General features: G+C 36.7%; 1 long non-coding RNA gene across 1 annotated transcript; it reads right to left on the bottom strand.

Moving 5' to 3' along the window:
* Positions 1-1070: 1070 nt before the first annotated feature.
* On the bottom strand, positions 1071-7166 carry LOC129261096 (uncharacterized). Its single transcript, XR_010293566.1, has 3 exons — positions 5600-7166; positions 4811-4882; positions 1071-1156 (listed from the first exon to the last, which is right to left on the bottom strand). It is a non-coding gene; the product is annotated as an uncharacterized LOC129261096 (long non-coding RNA).
* Between the last annotated feature and the right edge of the window lie 1584 nt (positions 7167-8750).

Consider the following 8750-nt stretch of genomic DNA (forward strand, 5'->3'; position numbering starts at 1 on the left):
AGGACCACACCCACTCAAGTGGGACAGAACTGGGACTGTGATCGAAGTTCGACAGTATGACCAATACGTCATCCGAGTAGATGGTTCTGGGAGGGTCACCCTCCGCAACAGGAAATTTCTTCGGAAATATGTGCCTGTGCAACAGCACCCACCCCCACTGACTATGGAGGAAGACATCTCTCTACGTCACCGTCCAGCACCCGCACCCCTCTCTAGCCGTGCGGGACAGGTGCCACTCTCCCTGCGACATACCGGCACTGCAGATGCCCCATGCGGCCCCCCTGAGCCTGCTTCTGCCGCTTCTTCACCTCCGCAGACAGCCGAGGATGCCCCTCGTGGAACGCATCCCCCCTCTACCGTGAAGGACTCCCTCACAACGCCGCCTGAGACACCACCAGCAGCCCCCGGCTTGGATCCGGTTCCTGCACCGATCACTGTTTCTCCGCCTGGCACCCCTCCTACAGCACCACGGCGCTCTACCCGTCGCACCAGACAGCCTGTCTGGCACTCGGACTATTCCATGTGATTTCAGCCAGTTCAACTGACATTAGTGTTGCGTTCAAGAGTTTCCTGTTATTTGCACTGGTGTTGACTTTGCACATTGTTTTCGCGTTCCTTAGTGTTAGTTATGTTATTCCCACGGTTCTTGATTTTATACATGGAGCTTTATGGACTCATTTCGACGATGCACCATCTTTGTTAATTTGACTTTTTCAGTCTTCGTTCCCGTATTGCCATCTTCTCTACAATACACGCCAAAGACTTGGGGGGAGATAGAGGATTATGTATTATGCACACTGCATCATTGGTGTAAACGTTTGTTCTTTTATGTGCACAGGGACCGTGTTCATTGTTAGCTGCCATAGCACCTGAAGCTTCATAGCCCAGAGCAACAAATAGACAAGGTTCTTATTTACATAATGACTCATAGACAATAAACCAGACTTTCATGGTCCCCACAAATGGTAGAGTTTATTGGGGGTTATTGCGAAAGAAATTCACCATTTGCCACAACAAAAAACTTGGATGTTTGGAAAACATTTTCCAAAAAGATCTACACCCTTGCTAACTCACCTTACAACTGAATCTAACAAATCTTGGTCCAAAAAATCATGATCTTTTTGCACAAGCTCCAAATCTATTGGGTACCGACTCTCTGTAAAAAGAAAAAGAAAACATTAAAAAAAAAATGTTAAATATACAGAAATTATAAGAACATCCAAGAAAATATGTCACTTAAGTGGGAAATGAAATAATTTGATCTGATCTGATGAGATACAAATGAAACAAGCTCTATATACTTAGCTGCCCAACTTTGGCAAAGGGAGGCAAGTGACACATCAGACAAATTTGAGTTATTGTTGTGTCTGAAACACCCTTTGTACGTTGCTCGTTCAGGCAAAATTTGGGGAAGAAATTATCTTTCTTTGGAAAGATATTGAAGAAAATATGCTGTTAAATTGCATTGATGCCTATTGCTCATTTGTCTTTCCGTTAATGCCCACTATCATTATATTGATTATTATGGTTATTATTATTATGATTATTATCATTTACAACAAATGATACTTTTGTAACTTGATTCCTTTTGCCAAAGTACGGCAGGTCACATTTAATTCCAGATATACAATAGCACAGAAGAAGGGGAACTGCCTTTTTTATTTGGACTATGTGACCAAAACATTTTCTCTGAAACTGGATGGACGTGATCAAAGGACAAACACTCATTGCCTCACATAAAAAGTTTTTGTAATTTGCTTTCAAAGTGCAGGAATCCCTGCAACTTTCGAGAACCCTTGCGAAAATCTCAAAATTTGGAATAGTAGGCCCAACCTATTACTTGCACAACTATACAGGATTTTTGCTTTCACAATAGCAAAACACCTGGTAATTCTTGATCAGGATAAAAATCTTAATCAGAAAATACTATATATTTCCTGTGAATGAATGGTATTATAAAGGCACCTTTTCTGTATATCCTAACTCCAAATATATATGTGCGACTTCATATTACAATGCAATAATACCCAAAATACAGCCAGAATGTCGACAGAGTGCAAGCAGGGGGGTCTGAAAAGAACTTGCTTGATATATCCCCCATGAGCATATCAAAAGAATAAGTCAAACATACCATAATTTGTTCTTAGCAAGGGGTATGAATCTATTTTGGCATGCTAATATGAAATATTTCTGTCAGTACCTTGGAGGAGGGGAGCCAGTAGGGGTGGGGTATGAGGTGCAAGTTCAAGGATATGAATTTCTGAAATATCAAATACTTTTTGAATGACCAAATCAAGTTGCATTACTGTAGTTATGAAAATATATTGTATTTATAGGTCAATGTACATGCAGGAGTTTAAAACACCCAGAGGATTGTGAAGGATATAAAAAATAGACAGTTTTCTTTTAAAAATTGAATTTCAAAATCATTCTTGCACAATTAGATACAAATTAATATAGTTAAACTGTCTATACTGCTTAAGTTTATACAAAAGGCAACAATTTATCTTTGGATTTATGAACAGACTATGATTTGAGAATGTCACGGAATCATCAAAAAGGCTCAAACCAATTAGGCCTACAACTGGCTATATATGGTATATGCCACTAACCCTTAAAATACATAAAATTAAAAATAATGTAAATATTTCTCTATTTCTAGACTGTCTACAAAGTTATGTATTGTGTGTCCAATGATGAATGATTTTTGTTCACAGTCATAATCTGCTACAATATTGTTTGCTGCCCTCAGCAGATGACAATCAATGCAGTATATTTTCTTGGAGACTTTTATGTGTACTGAAAATCGCAGTAGTTGTGAGGAAAAGAAAATGAAAAGGGTTTGAATGATATCAAGACAAAATCTTCAAATTGTGCCATTCATATATTTTAATTACATTGCATCACTATCACATCATTATTTTAAACTGGGGTTTCTGCAATTATTAAAAAACACTTGGAGTATTAAAGGGAACATTAACCCTGAAGAAATGTTTGTTGTAAAAATAGCAGAAAAAATAATCAAAAATATTGGTAAATGTTTGAGGAAAATCCATTAAAGATTAAGAAAGCTATCAGAATCTTCAGTTTTGGACTTGTGATGTCATAAACGAGCAGCTGCCCCATATGTTATGTAATATAAAATGCATATATTTCAATTTTTTAATGGTCCGTGATGACTTATTTTGGTTATTGTTTTAGGAATGGGTGTGAAATGATTTGTCTATTAACATACTGAAGGTACAGTAAAAACCATTTTCAATTTTCTGAGAAAAAGACATTTCATTAATTTTTACCATACGATATAATGTAGGAAAGCTGCTCGCATATGATGTCACAAATCAAATAATTAAGATTCTAATAACCTTTTTATTCTTTGATGGATTTTTCTCAAAGCTTAAGCAATATTTTTCATTATTTTTTCTGTTATTTTTACAAGTAAACATTTTGTCAGCTAGGGTGAACTTCCCTTTTATGAATACAATTTTTATAGTAATCTTATAGTAATATCCTAGAGAGTTGAATGGTTGTTAAATTGTTGATGGTATAGGTCTAACTTATTCTGAATAAAAGCCTATCCACAAAGTGTTGGGAGTTTTTCGGGGGGGGGGGTACTTATATTGCCCTGTTTTATCATATCATTTATTTTATTTATCATATCAATTCTAAAATTTATCTTAAAAACCCTTTTTTGTATTATTTTCTATTTGCCTTTATCACTCATGATGATCTTTACTGCTTATTGGGACACTGTTGAATTTATTCTAGCTGAGATAACATCTATAACATTCAACTGCAAAACAAGCAAATCCCTAAGTTAAACGTTGTAAAAAAGCTGAACTACATGACTCCATTAGCCAAGCATTGATTTTTAAAATACCTCCCAGGTACTAGTTCTCACAATAAATCATTCTATAATGCTAATGATACCCTACTATCAGAAACCCCCCTCCGGTGCAGTTTAACAGGAATAAATCTGACATAAAACGCATATTCAAGACCAAATCATCCATGAAATATCTTTTTAACGAACTCCATTCATGCCTGGACAACACAATGATGGAGGGTAAGGGATATGTGCATTTTTCATAACAATATATTCCATTTGCCAAACCAACAGACATAAAGCACAACTACTTTGAGTGAAAACGGTATGGTATTGACAAAATTCCAATTGAATTTGAACTCCCATTTTAATCCTTATTGAATCGTGAAAATACTTTTTTACATGAGAGTTCAGAATGACAAAGTTCCATTTTATTTCATGTCTCACTCTTAGGTTGCAGGAGTGCTCTTTGAAATTTTAAATAATCAAATCAGACACTTCTTTTGATCATGCCTTCTAAGCAGTAAGCCGAACGATGCATGAGTATTCCCAGAAATGATTTTCTGAATGTGAGTAATCTTCTGCATTTTAAACACTGTTTGTGCAAAAGCACTATGTTTTAGGAAGTTTAATTTATCATGAATCTCTAAGCTCTATATTTCATGGATTTAAATTAAAAAATCCTGGTCGAATGGGAAACAAGTCGAGCCCTGAACTTAGATGTGGGCCCTAATTCTTAAAGATTTGAAATAATGGTTTGCAATTTAAAACCAAAATATTTATATATTAAATCTAAATCCAAATCCAAATAAATTTGAGTACACACAGGTCTCCATGTTTATGAAATATAATATAACATTTTTTTAAAGGATTATGCCTTCAGTCACACCAACAGAACAAACTCTAAACCAACCAATAATATGTCATTTAAAATAATAGCTTTGATTCGGTTTCATTGGTGTGACTGTAACACTGACAACATACCTTCAAACATTTGTGCATACTGTGGGAACCCTGTTGCTCTTAGCCATTGACATGTATCTGCAGCCTCAATTTCTGTAGAGAGACAAAAAATAAACACAAGAAAAGATTAAATTCAAATGAAAATTTAGAGCAAATTCACAATGGCTGACATGCAGTTACTGGCGTAAATTCAAGAAGTCAATCTATTGTTCGAGGGGGGGGGGGGACTACTGTGACATTCCCCCTACCTAAATAGTGTGACTCCATGGATTCATGAACGTGCTGATAGCGACAGTGGGACACTGGTATATCAAGGAGCTTTTAACACATCAGGCCTTCATATAAGAATAAAATCATTCTGATTACCAATCAACTGAAATAATTCTGATTCTAGCACTTCAGCTGAAAAGGAATATTACAATGCAAGACTCTTGTTTGTCTGGACTCTGATGAAAATGAATGAAGTAAGCTTATATCATTCATAAAATTAGGAAAAGAATATTTCAGAGGCCAAACTAGATTCAAGATCAGGTACCGTGTAGATGGTATAACTGAATGACGTCACTGAAATCTGCAAATGAAGAACAGAAGAGTCGAAGGAATGCATTCATGAAATTTACATTTCAACAACATTATCATTAATCTTTCAAATTATTATTAATCATGTAGCTTATTTCAATGCAATTGATAGCACATAAACGTAGGCTTAGTGTGAATTTTCTATCGAGCAGGCTAATATACCTCCGATACCTCAAATACATAATAATACATATTGATGAAAAGTGTGAATTTTCTAGCAAGCTAAGGTACCTCTGATTTTAACATTAAACAGCCTTCGATTTATTCCTGTTGGACATTTGAGGAGTGCCGCTTCAAGAAACAGAGCCACTCGACTAGGCTCGTGTCCTTCGCTACTGACAGCCATCTAAAACTTTCACAAACTCTAAAGCTCTCCAGAAATACATTCAGAGCGAGATAAGAAAACACTTTATCTTTCTCCCTCTCCCAACAAGGGGTAAATATTCTCTCACTTCTTGAGGCCCTTCTGGCGTTGAAGCATCAGTTTTTCCTAAAAATAGTCCTTTGCTTTCAGTATATCTTTGCTCTCAAGCCACTGGAGCGAGGCTAAATAGGGACTTGTGTTCTGTTGTGTTTACATGATATCTGAATGGGTGAAAGAAGCATTTGGGATCATCAAGCAAATATCTCTTTGGTTTTGTTCTAGTAGCTCTAATTCAGATGATGCACATCTTAAGTGATAACCTCTTCTAAACGACGAACTCACATCAACTGATGATGAAAGGAAGATGAACAATTTTCATAACCAATGTATCAGAAGAAACACAGGACCTCGGATACAAAAATATTGGAATGTTTAAGAAGTTCACAGAATACAGATTCCTCTAAGCACACACAAGACAATTGTTTGCCATCAGGGTGAATAATCCTTGAACAATCAATGCACAATTGTCATGAAATCATCAGAGAAATGGTATTCAATATGAATCCAAATTTTATGGGCTCCATCCGTACAGTCAGAATCTATGATGCAACAAACTTGTCCAATATATTCCATGCATGTTCAACTCAGGGCTGAACTTGTACTGGGAATGTTACACAGATTTTAATTTAGCAAGCAACACAGCTTCATATGGGGTGGTTGTCCAAGATTCAACACGCTTATCCTGTCTCCTGACCTAAGCTAAAAGAAAAACCTTGCTTCCTGGCTGCTACAGACTAAACTGTTGTAAACAGTGAGTTAGCAAGAGATTAATCCTGATAGCAAACACTCCAATTCATATCTATCAGTCATTACTCAAATGTTGATCATTCAGCAGGCAAGTAAGCAGGCAGGCAGCACCAGGTCTTATCTTGTCCCTTCGCAGTCTTCCCCATGAAAAACGATCCTCAGCTATGGACCCACACTGCAGTAACCATAGCCAAGAGTGAAACAACAATCCTCGCTAATTAGTCCCAGAGTAAATTAACAAACAATAGTCCTGCTTGTTGATGCCATCGCCCAGCGTAGTAACTATGAATATCGAGTGATCCTAGATAATTATTACAGCCTACGACAATGGCCCTTGTCCGTTCAATGCTCCTATTAATAAACCAAGTCTGGCTGGAGTACTCAATGTTGCTGAAGAAATCACTGCATTTTAATTACGTCTGTTATGTAATCAGAGCAATCAGGAGGGTCATCAAATATTTATGACGTGACCAAGGGAATATCATATGATTTGGCTTCTATTCCTGCAGTATATACAGGCCTTACAAGCATAGGAAAAACTTGGGTAATACCGTCCTTCGCGCCAATTCCGAATAGCATAAAGTGTGTCAGCTTATGTTGACTCTGACGCCTATTACAACGTGCAATGAGAGGATATTTTGATTGCCGCAAACCTCACACTATCCACAATAACCAGGAAAAATAACAGAAACACAAATAAAGGGAGAGGCAAACATTACAGAGGAAGAAAATGGGAGAGCGACGGACCAACCTTTAGAATTCAGAATCGTATCATTATGAATCACAAGGTCGGTGAACGAATAGAAATGTTATGGCTTGGAAGTCTAAACAAAACACCCCTTTCATGACCAAATAGTTCTACCAGACACCCCTTTATAAGGATGAGCCAATCCTGTCTCTTTCCTAGAATTACCTCCTTTCCTGAACTTCACCAAAGCAAGTAAGGGGCATCCCTTTTCCTTCCTTCGTCACATAAAAAGTAAACAAGAAATGCCATGCAAACTAATTTAAACTCGTGTTCATCATTATTACTGAGGTTTTAAATCTATTCTATAATTTTCAAATACAATTTGACTTCATCGTAAGGGGACACCCCCCAAAAAAAAATATTCTGGTAATAACACTTCAAAATCATTAACACCTCATTTTATTATTTTTGTCAACACTTGACAACTAAATGACAACGGAGTTAGTGGACATTTTTCAGGACCAACACTTGCCCAAGAAAGATACATGGTGATGATGGTGTACCATGAAACCTACTTCGCTATTCTTCTTCGCCATGGAAACCTTCAGAAGTTACATTAAAACATTCATGATGCTAGGATTTTGCAGGGATTGGAGTGAGGGTGGGGTAATTTCAACCTCAGTTTCATTTTCTGTCAACTACGTTTTCAACAGTGCAATGAGGTGAACCTATTTTTTGTGCTAACATTATTGAGTCCATTTCAGTCAAAAGTCTAGATGTGAAGGCAATGGGCATACATACCATGGAGCAATATTTCATAGTTGAATGATATCTGTCAGTCATAAATGTAAACTTCACCGCAAGTTTGCGGGTAAACCCCATTACCCTTGAGTCAACATAGAAAACATGCCAGCAGACCAACCTCTTGTTTAATTAAACTTTTGCTTCGAGCAGAATGTCTACCCCAAATAATTTGAATGGAATTTAATAATTTGTCGCCAATGAATACACAATTTCCTCTAAAAAATTTAAATGTTGGAACCAGAGCCCTCAAGAGAAATTAGATGGGCTGAGGTCTCAGGAAGAAACATTTTAATCTGCTAGTCTCTGATGGGTTAAAACACTCATTCTATAAAGGGGGGTCCATTGACATCTATCTAAGGGGGGAGGGGGGTCTATTCTATCAATTAACTTGATTATATCTACATGTATGATCTAAAAACATACATACACTTTTTGTTTAATTATTGATTGAAATTACATATTTTAGAAAGAAATGGATGGAATAATTAAATGAATCCACAGTAGTGTAGTATATGATTCCTCTTTAGCTGCAACTAAAATGAATTAAGAATAGGCCTATTTATTTTCTCTCCGTTTGAAAATATATTTCACAATTGGGGAAAAGGACAGGCCATACTAAAGTCAATTCAATCAGACATACATGTATACCAAATACACAATTAACTACAGACATGGTTGCTATGGCAACTTTGTCCTGTCTATTGATTGACTGACCTGAA

This window comes from Lytechinus pictus, chromosome 5, assembly GCF_037042905.1.
Source record: "Lytechinus pictus isolate F3 Inbred chromosome 5, Lp3.0, whole genome shotgun sequence".
Taxonomy (NCBI): Eukaryota; Metazoa; Echinodermata; class Echinoidea; order Temnopleuroida; family Toxopneustidae; genus Lytechinus; species Lytechinus pictus.